This window comes from Carassius gibelio, chromosome A13, assembly GCF_023724105.1.
Source record: "Carassius gibelio isolate Cgi1373 ecotype wild population from Czech Republic chromosome A13, carGib1.2-hapl.c, whole genome shotgun sequence".
Classification (NCBI taxonomy): domain Eukaryota; kingdom Metazoa; phylum Chordata; class Actinopteri; order Cypriniformes; family Cyprinidae; genus Carassius; species Carassius gibelio.
The window spans coordinates 16,186,384-16,204,640 of NC_068383.1; positions in this window are offsets into that span (position 1 = coordinate 16,186,384).

Here is an 18,257-nt window from a genome sequence, read left to right on the forward strand (position 1 = left end):
TGCTCTGATCGAGCTAGGATCAACCAATCGTCGATATAATTTAGAATGCGGATGCCCTGCATATGGAGGGATACCAGAGCCGCATCTACACATTTCGTGAACGTGCGGGGTGAGAGTGCAAGGCCGAAGGGAAGTACTCGATATTGATAAGCTTTGCCCCCGAAAGCGAACCTCAGATACTTCCTGTGTTGTGGAAGGATGGATATGTGGAAGTATGCGTCTTTGAGATCTATGGTGACAAACCAGTCCTCGGATCTGATTTGAGCTACAACCTGCTTGACAGTGAGCATTTTGAACTTCAGTGACATAACTGAGCGGTTCAGGTGACGTAAGTCTATGATCGGACGCAACCCCCCATCCTTCTTTGGAACTATGAAATACCGGCTGTAGAATCCGGATTCCCTGTCTAGAGGAGGGACCACCTCGATGGCCTCCTTCCTTAATAGGGTATTCACTTCTTGTTCCATAACCAGAGCCTGCCAGGGGCCGACCACAGTCGGTGTAACCCCGTTGAACTTCGGTGGTGGACGACCGAACTGAATGCAATAGCCTTTTTCTATTGTACGCAGGACCCAACGAGATACATTTGGCAGTAGCTTCCACGCTGCTAAATAATCTACTAAGGGAATCAGTCTCTCGAGACTGACCTCTGGTGTAAGAGGCCCCCGAAGGGGTGGCGAGCCTCCCAGCTCCGCTGCGCTCACGGGCGGAAATAACTGGGAGTAGTGCTCGCGGGAGGCCGCTGCGCCCTGAAACTCTGGCAGGGTTGGCAGATCGACCTCCTGAGGGCACTGAGGTGAGGCGGGCACCGTATACTGAGGTGGATCGCGCTCTACCCCAGTAGGGGCTACCCTCTGGACCCTGGCGTCAGGGTCTTTTCGTCGAGGACTTCCGGGCCTCGATGACTGTTCTTAAATCAGGCTTTCTAGCTTTGGAAGTCCCCGACTCAGGGCGTCGCTGAGGCACTCGGTCCCGTCGTGGGGGAGCACGAGCGGCGACACTCTGTTTTTGCGCTTCCCGGTATGAGGAGCCGGTATGTGGCGTGGTGATCTCCCGCCCAGATGCACCACGAGAGCGACGAGGGAGGAAATTCTGGAACGCCGCCGCCTGTTTGCGTGCCTCCTGGAACCTGTCGACGACAGTGTTGACTGTGTCACCAAACAGGCCCGAGGCTTGAAGCGGGGCGTCCAGAAGGCAGACCCTGTCCCTTTCTTTAATTTCTGACAGGGTCAGCCACAAATGCCTCTCCGTGGCCACTAAGGCTGCCATAGACCGCCCAATTGCGCGAGCGGTCTCTTTAGTGGCGCGGAGGGAGAGATCAGCGGTCTTTCTAAGCTCTTCAATCTCTTCTGACTTAATCCCCTCTCCCTCATCGATATCTCTCAGCAGGTCGGCCTGATAAGCTTGTAGGACTGCCATAGTGTGAAGGCAAGCCCCAGCCTGACCTGCTGCCACATAACCTTTGCCCACAAGCGATGATGTAACTCGCAGCGGCTTAGTGGGCAACGTCGGAGCCTTTAGAGACGATGCCGAGCCGGGCGACAGATAGCCCGCGAGCGTCTGTTCGACCCGTGGCATCGTTCTATAACCCCGCTCTCCCAGCCCCACCACGTTGCCATAGTCTAGTGAATCGGGGCCAAAGAGGCGGGTTGAATACGGGTGTTTCCACGATCTCGATAGCTCTTCATGGAGATCGGGAAAAAACGGAAGGCTCCGACGAGGAGGTGGTTGCCTCGGCCGCAGAAAGCGTTCGTCTAGTTTGCTTTTCTGCGGCTCAGTGTGTTTTTCTACAGGCCATTCGATTTTTAAACTATCTACTGCCCGTGTAACCACCTCCAAAAGCTCCTCATACTGGGGCGACAGGGATGGCGAATCCCCAACAACAGTCTCCACATCGACCTCCTCGGAGGAAGAGAGACAAAGAGCTGAGCCCTCACCCTGGGGGGAAGAAACCGACGAGCGTGCTTCCGAACCCAGGGTTTGGGTGCCTGATCTGGCAGATGAGGAAGGAGATAAGGACTGGCCCGTCTCCATTCCCTCTGACAGATCCACCTGCGAACCCCACGAGTGCAGCAGCCGCCCTGCCTCGGCAGAAGCGGGGCCAGCACCGCGAGGAACGCTGGTGAAGGCTCCCTCCTCGAAGAGAGCCCTCCGGGATCGAAGCGCCCGCATTGGCAATCGCTCGCAATGCGGACAGTCGGCCCCCTCGAGAGCCGACTCAGCGTGCTTCGATCCCAGGCAAGCCACACACAGATTGTGTGTATCCCCGCTCGTGATGTAGCGAGGGCAGGGAGGAACACACAATCTGTAACGTGGCTTGGAATCGCCCTTTAAATACTTGGTCTTTTGCTTTGATTTTGGCATTATTGAGCTGTATTAGCGATCTTTTAATGGCTAAGAGACAGACAACAATAAATAGGACCAACGGAACAGACTTTTTAACATGCACACACAGAGCGCTTGCTGACAGAGCGAAGCTGAAGCCAGCTGCACGGCACGTGCTTATATAGCTTCCTGGTCGCTACGTCACCCCTCTCCGTGACGTCACGCCCGTCCATTGGACAGATTGCACACGATGTTCAGAGCCGGTCTCGTCAGGGACGTTCCCCAAAGCGATATCGACGCAGCTCGAGTTCCCGAAAAGGAACTTATATTATCTGTCAAAAGTCTCGTCTCGAGAGCTCCACGTTGCCTATCATAAAAATATAATAATGTTTTTTGTTCGGGAGCTTTTATAAAAGGCAACTGTGGCTACAAATAAACAGAAACAGACTCGACTGAATAAGCAGGCTATTTTCATAAGCGTTTAAAATAAACAAATATAACATAATTTTTTTTTTCAGTTTGATTAATTTTGAGTCCTGATAAATTAATTCATTATGATCAATGTATACCTTATTCTATAGTAAAACATCGATGCTTTTGAATTTAAATATTTAACAAAGCATGCAAACAAACAGCCACTATTATCATGTTCGTTTTGTGATCTCTCTAGTTCCAGTGTCTTATTTCTTAGTTTTCTGATAACTTATATTTGTTGGTGAAATGATGGGGTTTCGTGACGTTGTCCCTGAGAGGCGTGTAAAGGGCGTGTGTTTTAGTGACGCGCAGCAGTGCTTCAGGCTCGACAGTGGAAACCCTGCACATTTCTGGCCTCGGTGCTACTGGCCCGAGGCTATTAGTCCCGTCCGGCCCGTTTTAAGCCCTGGCTCACACTGGCCCGACAGTGAAAATGCGGCTATTGAGGGCTCAGGTGGGCTGAGAGTGCCAGAATCAGCTAACTAGGCAACAGTTTGTTTGTTTATTTATTCTTTAACTCTGAGAATCTTTGTTTGCAATTCTGTTAACTAGCCAGTCTGCAAATGTCTGGCCTGCCATCTTTGTGTCGTTGCTAACAGAGGGAACATTCAGATGCTTGATCATGCCAGAGAGAGAGAAGGTCAGGATGACCGTGACTAGACTAGTCTGCACTCTCAGAAAAAAAGGTACAAAAGCTGTCACTGGGATGTTACTTTTTCAAAAGGCACACTTTTGTACCTTTAAGATACTAATATGTACACTTTAGGTAATAATTTGCACCTTTAAGGTACCAATATGGACTCTTAAGGTACAAAGGTGTGCCTTTTGAGAAGGTACAGCCCCAGTGAAAGCCTTTTGTACCTTTTTTCTGAGAGTGTGTATTGGTTGCAGTGTATTTAAGAATATGTCATAAACCATTGTTTCAGTGTTATAATAGCACCACATAGTGTTATAATGTCAACACATAATCAAGGAAACAGTGTACATGCCTTATTTTTCATTATTACTGTATTTTCATACAATGATTTATGGTTTGTCGTTGAATCTTATTGGTTGTAGAATAATGCAGTGTTTTTAAGGACTTTCTTCTCTGTTCACTGACTGGTGGGTTTTTGTCAAAAGTGAGGCAAAATCATCACAATTAAAAGAACCAAAGACTTAGACTACTTCGGTCTGTGTGCATTGAATTTATTTAATACACGAGTTTCACAATTTGAGTTGAATTACTGAAATAAATGAACTTTTCCACAACATTCTAATTTATTGAGATGCACCTGTAAATATCCCAATTGTTTATTGATTTTTCTTTAGATTTTTTTATGATGTCAATTTTAAGACCAATGATGGTCCTGTGCACTTCATCACAAAGTGAAGCAGTATGATCTTTCTCAATGGGATGGAAGATATTGCTTTAGAAAACTGCAGGTGGAGTGATATGTGAGTTTGGTTTTGATAGATCATGATAGGGGGACCCAATCCCACTAATACATGCCACCTCAGTTTTACAGGTGCATAAAATCAATCCGGCTGAATGTCACTTTACTTTTATTGCATCTCACTATGTCTGAAATCTTTATAAAGCTTTAACAGTCAGTCTCATGTGAAAACTCTCATTTCTCTGTCTGCATTAGAGGTGTCAAGATACTTAGTGTAATTTCACTCTAATCCTCTCTGCTAGCCGCTAACAACAGGTGATATGATTTCCCAGCCGTATTCTTTCCCTTTCTTCTCATTTTTTGAACCTCAATAGAATCATTCTTTGGGATGTTTTATGTTTGGATATTCTTTAGACACCTCTATAGCTGAGCATGGACCGAACATATTTGCAGAATAAAACTGGCAGTGTCTCCGGCGTGAAAAAGGTCACAGTGCGAGAGGAGACATCCGTCTCTCGGTGGTCCCTCATTAAGAAACAGGACAATTAGCCAATTGCCCAGTTAATTACAATTCTCTAATCTACAGAAAATGACTGGCTGGAAAGATGCACTGCTGCTTTCCGCTGCTCACAAAGAAAAGCTCCATGGGCGCTCCACAGAAGAGACTTAAAAGCTCTTTAATCAAATTAATCTGAGATAAACAATCATTTACCCCACTATAAAACTGCTACCAGTGAGGATTACAGTGATGTTTAAGAAATGAATTAGCTTGAGTCATTCACGTCTGCCTCTTTCTCTGCTATGCAGAGACTTTCTCATTTTCTCTCTCTCTCTCTCTTCCCTCTGTATGCCAGACCGTTTATATTAGAGAAGTACTCTGCTGATTTGACACCATTTCAACACAACGTGGACTGAAAACCCATCTCCAAGTAATCCCAAAGGTCATGAGGTCACCCCGGTTATAATGTTAAACAGCAATGCCAAATCATGCCGAGTTAATTTCTGGTGCAGAAACGAAGCATTGCTGAATATGAGTCAGCACAGATGTCTCTTCTTCTTCCTTTGATGCTGTAATTATCCTGGAGAGCCAATACGGCCTCCCAATGTTTCATTTATTTTTCAGCCTTTGTGGCAAACTTTCTAAATGATTGTGGTGTTGACATGAAGAATGATCGTTCAGTTCCCAGTCACGGCCAACAACCCCAGGCTCTCACAATCCCCTCTTAGCGGCGTGCTTGCAAACATGCCAAGGTTTATTTTATAAACACGAGAACATGGCAGATAATCGCGCAGTACTTCTCAAAACAGGCCCACAGCGTCACTCCGGCCGTTTTTCACCCATATGTCCTCATTTGGGTCTCTTGCGCTCCGTTTCCACAGTGAAAACAAGGTGGAAATTCTCCAATGTTTTGCAAGTGTCACATAGCTGGGCGATGAGCCATCAAGCAATGGCTAGATGGAATATCACTGACCCTCAGTCACCCCTCTTTTTTCCCATCCATGTTTTTCTCCGAAACCTTCTTGATTTGCAAGTAAAATGAGCACAAGAGACGGCCTTGTAAACTACTCGCAGGTGGTTCGATTTGAAGGGGTGTTTTGATACAATTAGGCAACAGATAGAGGGAGGGGGGTTCAAAGGGGGTCTCTGACTGTGAGAGCTGGGAAAATATGAGTAATTAATTGTGAGGCATCAGTTTTGACGGGCCGAGAATTAAGCTGTCAAACTGTAAGAATGGAGATTCTTATATCCTCATCCAAATGGAGTAATTGCTGGCTGTCACATGATGAATTGAAAGAGCAGAAGGATACACCTGAATAGTAGAAGGAAAAGAAACAGGGCAAAGAAAGATGCATCATTTTTCAAGAAACTACAAATCTAAACAATACAGTATTTTGTTGCATGTTCTAGAATTTATGAATAGAATCTTTATGCATATATAATTTTATTTATTTGTTGTTGATTGATTTTTATTATTATTCTGCTTTTTGAGCACAGACATAACTTGTTTATAATATGAGGTTATTTCCCCAAAAAGTATTCTCCGGGGTTTTTTTTTTTTTTTTTTTTTTTTTTTTTTGGTCACTATAAATTTACATTTTTACTCTTACATCATGTTTTTTGCCACCTTTTCGAATTTATTTTATCTATAGATTTTTTTTTATCTTTGTGTCAGAGTTTTGATCTTACATTATAAAAATCAATTTGAAAAATATGAATGATAATAAATAAAAAAATAAGACTATGATAATCAAAAAAAAAATTATAATAATAATGAAATGTACATTCATTGTACTATATACCATTTTATGTTTTGTGTTAAAAAAATGTATATATATTTTACAAAACTCACTACTGTCTTTCATTTGTAGTTTCCTTTTCTGTGACCCAATAATTTGTATTCAGAGGTTAGTGGCAAAAAAAGTAAATGTCATATTTTTACTGTGCAGATTTTGTTTTGTTCTAACCAAGCTGTAATTTTATCAAATTGTGCAAAAAGTAAAACTATTACACTAAAGTGAAAAACTATTTTTTTTTTTAATTTTTTTTTTTTTTTTTGGATACATTATTCTATCAATGAAATTTGTATTAGATCATTTTTCGTTATAACACATACTGAATGTCAACATACAAATTAAATAAACTAGTGCTGTGGTATTTTCCCGTTCCTTGACAGAGAATGTCCATTAGGACTGAAACTCTGCATCAGTTTCCAATGCTTATCAGCACACTCACGGACGTGACACACTGTATATCCTGAAAGAGCAGGAAGGGGCTGAATAGAATAAGAAGAGAGACAGGGATGAGCATAGATACTGAGAGAGAAAGCAGATAGCAAGATGCATAGATGTGGATGAGTTTGAGGCCGGAGTATAGAGTAGCCTCTGACTCACTGGACCAGAACCAAGTGGGGCTGATGGAGCCATCCACAAGAGCACTATTGTTCTCTTCATTAATCAAACTCCACTAGGGCAGGTAACATTCCCCTTATACACACATACACACGCACACATACTTAAACACAGACTGCCAGGAGGGATGAATGGGCTGCTTTTTTAGCTGGCAGCTATTGGCGTTTGAGCTGAGGAGAGGATGTGTTTCTGTTTCATTAGTGAGATGAGCTCAGCGCAGGCTCGCCACCGTGTTCAACAGCAGGTATTAACCTCCAGAGTTTGACCTCTGCTCGGATTCAGCTCCCATTTCGGAATCTTTCCCTCTTTCTCTCACTGTTCTCCCTTACGTTTTCCTTAACATGTTTTTCTCTAGCCTCTATTATCTTGTCCTGATTTTATTTTGGGATGATGGTAATTGGTCATTTCTGGTCATTTCATTTTGCTGTTTTGTCAAGGCCAGAATCATCTTTTTAAAACACATTTAGTACTGATTGTTTGTTTAATATGATTCTGTTTCATGATGACAAGAGTTTACAGATGTACCATGGGATCCAAAAGTGTGAGACCACTAGCTTATATATTTTTTTTAAATTAAAATATTTTAACAGCATAATAAAAGTGACAAAAAAACTGTTCAATATATATTTTTAAATAATTATTATTTTTATTTTACTTTTCAAAAATTATGCATTTGGCTGGCACTTTTATGCAGAGACTCTAACACATTTAGATTATGAAATAATAATAGGAAGTATTAATATTATTACTTTTATTATTGTTTTTTTAATCAAAAGGTTATTTTAAAATAAAAATAAATACATGTAAAATATATCTAGAAGTATTTCTTACTAATTTTACAACTTATCTTTGTTAAAATCTGCTCTTTAGTTCCGTTTTCAATGTATTTATGTTTTGCCAAAATATACAATGTTTGTACATATGTACATTTATTCAAAAAATTTATATATATTCAGTATTTACATTTTTATGTGAATATACTTAAATAAGATATGCTCTCAAACTTCGGTTACACAGTATAATACAGTGCAGCTGGTCACAATCGTTACATTTTTGAGCTCTTAGTTTTAACTTTTTGTAAATAAGGTGTAAATAAGAACAGCCAAGCACAGAGAAATGTCATAACCACCCTCAAGTGCTTCTCTCTTTTTCCTTTCAACCATAACAATGTTCTGTTAACTACATTTGTTAACTAAGAGATAGCAAAAACCATGAAATCAACAGCATGAGTGCCTGTGCATAAATTCCCCAAAAGTAACACACACCTCTTCAGGCACAGTAAGGCCGTGAGCCTTGAATGCTCATTCATGATAGGGATCTAAATGGCACACTCATTAACTGATCAAAACAAACAAGAAGGAGCAATCTGCATGTTCAGACACATGAAAACAGCACTCTTTATGCACAAGACGCTTTTCTTTTTTCCTGTCTTAAGATAACATGTCCACGTTTTTTTTTTTTTTTTTTTCCTGTGGAAGAGCTGGAAAATGAGATACTGTACGTAAAGCTTAACTGCTTAGATACAGGGGCAACATTAAGTAACAGGTGCTATATCTTCACTGGTCACAAATATTCATCATAAACAGCTTCTCTTTTCTGTGCATTTATTTCCTGTTTCTTAATAGGCTTGTGTTCTGACAGTAGCGTGTTGCTCATGACCCCCACCTGAAGTACTAACTAGCACTATCATTTTTCTGAAAATGCTTGTATGTGATATTAAGTGTGAAATTGTAACATGATGCCATTCTGCACATGATCTCATATAGACTTTTGAGTAGCTTTCTCTTATTGATAAGAAATTAAATATATTGTTAAAGTCAAAATTGAAGTAACCACCATGTGGCTTCAAACCTGTATGACTTTGGATGACTGGAAAATCATATATATATTTAAAACAGCATATCTGAAAGTTATGAAAAAACTCAATTTTAATGCAATACTATTTTTGTATAAAATAAATAAACTTGTTAAAAATGTTATATGACACTGTGGATTAATCGTAAATTGCTGTACAAAAGGCATAATTCATGGCATGCAGTCATTGTTAAAGCATTGCTCTAATTAACTGTACTTCTGTTATTTCATAGCAGACGTGATTTATTGCACCCGTGGTAAGTATGCACAGTATTTCACGGTTCTGTCATTCTGGACTACTAAAATTATCTTCAGACTAGTCATTTAATTGGCTTGTACTTAGAATGTGCTTATGAAAATCCAAAAAATATATATCGCTAAAATCCACAAAACAGATGCTCACTTATTTAATTACATGTTAATTCACTTAACCAGAGTGCTCCTTGACTCATGAATTCAAGGGTTCATGGATATCAAAAAAGCTTGGCTTCTCTAAAGCACCATGGATTCTGGGGAAAGGCCTTTTCGGAGTCTGACGCATTAATTAAAAAGCTTGTGGAAAGTGAATGTCTTTTTTTTCCTGTAATGAGTGTGGCTTTCATCATCCTGTTTTCCCCAACATGACGCTCCAGGCTTAAGTTTGATTTTTTCAGCCTTTCGTGCAAATGCTAACGCTGAGGCGGGCAACAAAGGCCTGTGAGTCACAGCGTGTCAACTCTCTATAGCATACTGTTTTTCCTCACCTCCTCTGAAAACACATTATTAATTGGATTTATATATTTGCAAAATTATCTATTTAATGGGATTACTAGTGCAATAATGATCTTATTTGAGAAGGAAGCCATCCAGGCTTTTGGGGGCGGATTTATAGTGTCTTACCAGTTCTTCGGTAGTTAATGTTATGTTTGGGGCAAAGATAAAGCTCAGTTTGTTGTTTTTGCGTGCATGTGTGTGTGAGAGAGTTGAAAGTTGGGATGAGAGATGGGCAAGAGACTGAAAACGAAGCTGGGCTGGCGAGATGTCGGATGAATCCAAAGGGACCTCTTCCTCACTTGCATCCAGAGAGGCCCCTCAGAAAATCAGCCACTGAGCTCCTGACAAGTTCAAGGTTGGAGAGAGGGATTGAGAGAGGGACAAGGGAAATAAGGGAGAGGGAGAGAGTCTCCTGTGGCTACATAATGGCCTTTTTCTGGCATCTTTATCCAGCCTGATATCTGGCTGAAGCTTTAACAGGGCCCATGTCAACTTAAGTGCAGGTATATATATAATGTTCTTTTCACGATCACTCTCTCTCCCCATCGCTGTAATTTGTTCCCCCTCCACATTTACACTAGTTTATCCGATAATGAATTTTGCAGGGGAAAAAGTTGATAAAGAATGCAGAGAAAGTCACATAGAGTTTACATTGTTTGAGCATATGAGAGTGAGGTCTTAAAACAATCTGATGAAACATTTAGGCAATTGGAAACTTTCCTCATGAGCATTCTGACCTAGAATTTGTGTGATTTGTCACACGTATATGAGTCTACTAATGCCCGAACACACTGCTCACTAATTCCTTCACAGTCCACACCATGTTTACATTAACATTTGAATATGCGCCTTTGATATACATGTATTTTAAAATGTGCCGTAATCTTTCACTTGGTTTATAAGGATGTAGTCAAATGTGATTATGCTAATGACTCATAATTTGCATAAAACGGGAGGATATAATAAACTAGATTAAAAATATTGAATATTTATGGCATTATTTATTGCTGTTAGTCAACAGACATTTGTATGAATCCTCAAGATAAATTCATTGCATTTTAAAATAGTGCAATAAATAGAAGCAAGTAATAAATCTATTGTCTTTAGACACATTTTTCATCTGTATGTACCCATTCTGTGAGGTCCAACATTCAATTTGGGACATCTGTGGGTCCAAAACATATTAATCCCTAAATTTGCACATAAAGACATTCAATTATTTTTAGTCTTTGAATGAATAGTTTGCCTAAGAATGAAAATTTGCTGTAAATGTAGTCACCCTCAGGCCATCCCAGATGTACTGTTAGATGAGTTTGTTTCTTCATTTGAACAGAGTTTAAGAAATTTAGCATAACATCATTGGATCCTCTGCAGTGAATGTTGATATTCCACAAGTAATCGACATGACACAGTCTATCAATAAATGTTTTGTGAAGCAAAAAGCTGCATGCTTCTAAAATAAATAAATAAATATATATATAAATAAATAAATAATTAAAAAGCAAGCATTATGATTTTTTTACTTCAATGCTTGCTGATGATTTTATGGATGCAATAAAATATGTACTGGAGGTATTGTAGCTATCTGTATATGTATGACTGTGTGTGTGTGTGTGTGTGTAACAGGAGTGAGTTGAAAGTAATCCTCAGACTTGGTCTTGAGGACCACATGTGAAGCCATCCATAAAGGGCAGACTCACAGACCGGCATTCAGAACATTAATCTGCAAAAAAAACTGTTTTTTTGTATCCCTCTTCTCCAATTTTCATCGCCATCAATTTGGTACACAGATTGAATGTGATTCAGCTCATGCTATCGAGTTCCGTTCCACTTTTTACTAACACAGATACACTACCCCATCCACACACATTTGCTGTGTATGTGCATGAATATATGCACATCACCTCACCCCTGACCTGCCCTGACTCCTGCCGTGGATTTAAATTGGGTCGGAGGATGAGTAAGACAACAGCATAGATTTATCATGCTCATAGCTGCACATACATCCACATGGATAAACATTATCATAATCATATATACATTCAGGGAGATTAAACCATTTGCATGAAAAAAAAGTGTTTACATACTACAGAGACTCGGTAAAAAGCGTTTAGCATGCAAACACCTTAACCGATTTGAGGATTCAAGTTCAAGTAAATACAGACAGCAGTATATTGTGTTGTGTTTGATACATTCAAATGAGAAAAGTGCATTAATGCGTCAAATCTCATATACACACATGTCCCTATACACAAACAGACAATGCCATGCACCTATATTACAGCTCCTGTGTATTTCATTTTCTCTGAAACAATCTAATCTAATGAATTAAATGAAAATTGGCAATATGGTTTGATATATACTGTGTGTGTGTGTGTGTGTGTGTGTGTGTGTGTGTGTGTGCTCTTGTTTTTGTGACTTATCAGGACACAACTCTGTAGTGACTTACGAGGACATAACCCATGTCCCCATTTTTCAAAATGCTTATATATCATAAAGAATGAGTTTTTTGAGAAAGTAAAAATGCACAAAGTTTCCAGTGAGGGTTATGGTTAGGTGTAGGGTTGGTGTAGGGCCTTAGAATATACAGTTTGTACAGTATAAAAACCATTACACCTATGGGATGTCCCCACTTTTCACAAAAACAAACGTGTGTGTGTGTGCGCACGTGGGTGTGTGTGTGTGACCATGGACCACAAAATCCGTCTTAAGTGTAAATTTTTCAAAATTGAAATTTATACATCATCTGAAAGCTTTCCATTGATTTTTAACTCGGCAAAGATACAACTATTTCAAAATCTGGAATCTGTGGGTGAAAAAAGAAAATCCAAATACTGAGACAAACCCCTTTAAAGTTGTCCAAATGAACTTTTAGCAATGCATATTGATAAACAAAAATTTAGGTTTGATATATTTACTTTAGAACATTTACAAAATATCTTCATTATCTGGACTCAATATACTAATGACTTTTGGCATAAAAGAACAATCGATAATTTTGACACATACAATGTTTTTTTTTGGCTATTGGTACAAATAAACCCCAACAACTGGAGACTGGTTTTGTCGTCCAGGGTCACACACATCGAGTTACACCCCTTCATTTTTGCCGTAGCTATTCCCTTAATCTGCTCATCGCTGGATCATTCCCTCCCGCAGCACCTCTAGTATGGTGCAATATTGTGCAATATTCCATTTAAATGGAAGCTTTCATTGGTCTGTATGAATTACACTTCACATGAATGACATTTCTGAAATCATATCTAATTTTCATGGCCATTTTTACTTGTATAAGTGCATTTTCCCTTACCATGTGAAACATGTCCATCCATTTATAATAAAAAGTTTGAATTAATTTCAAATAGGTTAAATAAATTGTCAGACTGAACACTTGGATATTAATTATATGAAGTAACAGTTATTAATGCATATGATTTAAAACAATGAAATGCTCTAGCCTTGCACATTTAGGACATTTTGATTGAATCAGAAGTGTTTGCTGCATATTTCAATAAAGAACCTTTATTTTGAAGGGTGTATTTCTTGGTTAATCTTGGTTAATTTCTTGGTTAATTTCGCTGCCTATGTTTAAATATAATCAATGATGCTCTAAAATGTCATTTACTCGACATATCATACAAAAACTGAATCTCAATAATAAAAAACAGCATTTCACAACGGTCACAGCAGGCACTGTGATTGTCCGACATTGTTATGTGGCAGTTTTCTCACTAAAAGCTTAGTGCTGTGATTGTCTGCAGAACATAACCATGTTTTAGTATCTTTGCCCTCCAAGCGTCACAGCAGGTTTAAATATTAGTCTCCTCAACCAGCCTGTATTTCATATTAATAGTCCATCTGACATGGAGAATCCAGAAAAGCTCTCCATGGGCTGCCTCAGTTCTGTGCTGCACAATAACACTTTGATGCAATGATTAAGACTGTGTTGCATATGACAGGCCCTCATGTCTCTCGCTCTCTCTCTCTCCCGCTCTCAGAGATTATTAATGTTGTTGTAGATACTGCCCGAGTGAAATAACTTAGATATTAGGATTAATGGGGGCAGGTGAGTGCAAAGGATATTGAAGTGTAGGGATGCACAGCTGGGATGAATAACAGCCCCATTCCTGTTTGAGGCATATTTTGATGAAAGTTTCTGTAAGGCCTTGAAATGCACCTTTAGATACATAACAAACCTTTACTGCGGAAGAATCATGCACCAATTTTCTTTTTGAGAAGACACCACTGGCAGTCCTGACTCACTTTGTAACATTATTAGACAAATTATTCTACATTTTTCTGTTTTAACCTGAAATAATCATTTATTAAATTTATTAAAAAAAAATTATTAAATTTGTATTTATTTATTTATTCATTTATTTATTTATCATGATTAAACATGGTTTTCCAAAAAATAATATAATGGTAATATCCTGAATGTAACTTAAATGGTTAGTTAGAAAATGTATATTATGCCATAATTTATTCACCCTTAAATCACTTCAAATCCATAAGACTTTGGTTAAATCTGTAAATCAAATTAAAATAATAAAATTTGTTCTTAAGATTAAGCAACAGTATCTTATTCCTAAGACTTTTCACAACTTTTATGAACTTTTTAGAATGTTTTATTGGTTTGGCACAACATGAGGCTGAGTAAATTATGACATAATTTTTTAGAAACGTTTTTGTGGAGTAACATTTCTACTGCCCCTGCTGGTGAGAAACTGAACTACATACAGACTTTGTTTACCTCTTTCAGGAAGAGGAAACAGTATGATTTCATTAAATCTGATTTATTTAAACTAGCCATTTATGTGCTTTGAATGTGCTTATGAACTCCAATCCTGTTTAATAATTGTAACTTCTTCAGACAGTGCAGGTTTCACATGATCTGCTTAGAGCCTCACGTTCAGACGCCAAGGTATGCAGAGAATTCTTCTGCCCAGGTGCTACTGTTTTAGCCATGGAATCTGAATTTGGCCGTTTAAACAGAAATCAACCAGTCTCAACCATTATCCACTTAAGTTTCATAAGCATAGAAAATTAAATGTTACTTTTTTATGGCCTTTCACTCTTTTAATTGCAGACGGCACATTAGAAACACTAATAACAAATTTTCCGCTTTTAAGTAGACAATCCAAAAACTCTTAGGTATTTGATTTTTCTGTTCAGCAAGCAATCTTGTTCAGATGGGCGCACAAGCACTCATCCATTTAAAGTCCTGGCAGGTACCAAGCAACCACTACCCCGTACAAACAGATACAAACATTTTCAGATAATTTAGCTCCTAGGTTACAGCATGTTGACCGGAATGCAAAATTGAGAGACTTAAATGAATCGCACACCTTATGCACAAGTGAAAGCTGCACTAAAACAACAGTAAGCCTTGCTTTAATACTTGACATCAAACGCATCCTCTTCATTGTTAATTTATGCAATTGTAATCAGCAGCAGATGCCTGCCTCGGTTCTTCTTTATCAAGACTCACAATTTATTACTTCCTAAATGATTGTTCAACAGGTGGCTCCCTGTGCATCTGTGAACCCTGCCTTTGTGAACTTGAAGCATGCTTTAAATAGCTGCAAAGTTAGATTAAACATGATCCCTGCTGCATTTTCCCCCTTCCCCCCTTCCGTCGCTTCAATGTTGAATATGTTGATTTATGAAGTGTTTGGGACTGAGGTCAGTGGCCCATTGAAGATTTATGAAACGGCAACTGAGAACAATTACAGAAGCCCAATCTATCACGCCACGCTGTTTTAGCATTGTTGTGACTCCACCGTTATAACCTCCGTCAAATGCATCACTCTCTGTAAATTGTGGAAGTTTGTTTGAAGTCAAAGGGGGATTCAGAGATCAGTGTAGACGGCACACTTCAGTGGATTGTGCCCATCCCTCATTCTCAGTATTAAAAAAGCTCCATCTAAACTTCCACAGTGTAATGCAGAACATGTTCCTGTATATGTCAAAGCAAGTGGATGAATAAGCCTAATTGTTTTTGTAACCCAGTGTTTTACGGTCTCTTTAGGACTCTTTATATCTTTGAGTTTGAAGTGGGACAGTATTCAAAGACATACAGAACTTCTGAGATCAGAATGTGTTTGCATTTTGATAGTAAAAGGAGTACAAGGGTCCATAACAAATAGTTGTCCCAAATAATAAAGGGGAAAACAAAAACTTTAAATGTGTTGTTTTATATTATAAGCTTACTGTATTTTTATTAAATAAATGCAGAATTTTTTTTAGCATAGATGTACTAGATACTACAATACTTAATGAAAAATTCAGAATCATTTAAATGTTTATTAATTTTTCTTTATTTTTTAAATGAGTTGTTTAATCAAAAATACAGTAAAAGTAGTTTTATTGTAATTATAAAGAAATATTTTTATAATATCATTACAATTTCAAATAACTGTTTTCTATTTTAATAGACTGTTTTGGCCAAGCTGAATTACCAGCAGTCATTACTGCTGTTTAACTAAATTTGCCTTGTCTTCTCTTACACTTACACATGTACACATGATTAATACAGAAAGGATGTACTGTAACATAGCAATAGTTCTTCAAGAGCTTACAGACACAGACAAAACAGCATCTTCTACATCCAGTAAAAAAAAAAAAAAAAAAACGGTAGTTCTCAGTTGGCAGAATGGAAAGTTTACTCGAGAACATTTGGAAATGAAGCTACGGCGTTTAAGATAAAGAGTTTTTCATGATCCTTTTTAAGCGAGCTGTGGATGGCTGTGAGTTTAGGCTTGTGGGCATTTTTCAATGGCTCTTTTGGCCTTGTTGGCAGATGCCTTCTCTGTCCCAGATCACTGAATAAACTCACATTGTCGAGTGTGTGGGACGACTTGCTTGGCAGTCAGCACTGACAAGTGGATTAGTGGAGGCAAGGCCACCTCTGAATGGTACCCACACGACATGCAGCCATGGCGACGAGCATCGCCGAGCATCAGTGCCACATATCATACATCTGACAAGGCTTGGTGTTTTCAAAAGAGAAGGGAAAGAAGGGGGGAGGGGGGCTACAGATACGCTAAAGCATATTTTGAGGCTTCCTTGCATATGGCAGTGGCATTAAATGGTGGAGTAAATTTGTCATGTCTAAAAACTAGGATAATGATGATAAATGTGACAGCATGAAAACTAATTACAATTGTTTCACTGCGTTTTCCAATAATGCCGCAAACGCTTCTATGAAAACTCATTTGAATCTTCCACAAGTCCAAAAGGCAGTCTTACTCCAAAGCCATTTGGCACTTCCATTCACCAGTTTACACTTCTAGCAGATTAGCAGAAGAGCTCAAAAATAATCATGCCAGATGTCTCCTCGCATGCAGAAAAAGAACCTCCCTGGTGGCCATTTTGTTTTTATTCTCTATTCTTTTTTTTCTTGTCTTTTTCATGTCACTTTTAAGTGAAAACATTTCGAGGCTTTTAGAAATGCTAAATCTCGTGTCAAAATGTTGTGTATGCAAATACAAGTCCTCTCATGTCGGTCAAGTTTTACAGCATTACCAGATTTATTCATTGCTGCTGTTTGTGGTACTTGTCAGGAGAGACACCAAAAATGTCTCTTTTGGTTGAAAATTGTGGAAAAATAAACTGGACGACAGGCGGATGAATGGACAGCAAAAAATATATATATTTTAAAGTGGTGGGAACTTGTTTAATACAAGTTTGTTTCAGTCAATAGAAGTTACCATTTATTATCACAAAAAAGCACTTACAGTAGAAGTAAACAGAACCAACATGAAGCTTGAAAATGTGTATTATTCCAGCCGTACCGTTGTATGTGTTATTTTTATGGTCATTGTAGGGTTTAACGTTGTAATTAACTGAAATTAACATTCCTCATCAAATTTTGTCCCCTCAGGTTTTTTATTTATTTAAATATAATTTATTATACAACATCTTGAGAAAAATATATTTGAAGTTGTTACTTAAATAATGTACTGTATCTATAAATTTTCATCAAAAATACTGAGTAATTTAAGTTTTACCGATTTAGCCCGCTCACTTTCTATGTTAATAGCTCAACGTGACTAGATTTCTTTTCTGAGATTTTATTTTTGTATTTGTTTTAAGAAAAGGAGGATTGTAATACTGTAATAGAAATAAGAAATAAGTGTCAAGGCAACCTGGCAACTTTTTCTACAGAGTGCAGATTCCTCAGTTGACACTCCAGTCGCAACTATCATAGCCTTAGTGGGAAAATAAAGACACATGTTTCGTCACCCCATGCATGAGAGGGCTACAGTGTTTGTGGGATGAGTGTTTTCAGCTTTAATGAGCTTGGCAGGAATGCTCTGTCTCCCACATGTCTCTTCTCTTCATCTTATTGCTGCCACATGTTGAGGTCCTTCTCCAAGTGGTTCCTCTAGCCTGGTGTGGCCAACCAGTACAAGGCAACACGGCTCATTTGTTACACAACTTTATGTATCAAAGAGCTGAAGCCTTGGTGTGTCTGAGAGGGAAAAAAAGAGTAGCAACCAAAGAATATCTGCACTCATCCTTCATCCTTCTCCCTCTTAAATGTTAAACAAGACCTGGACC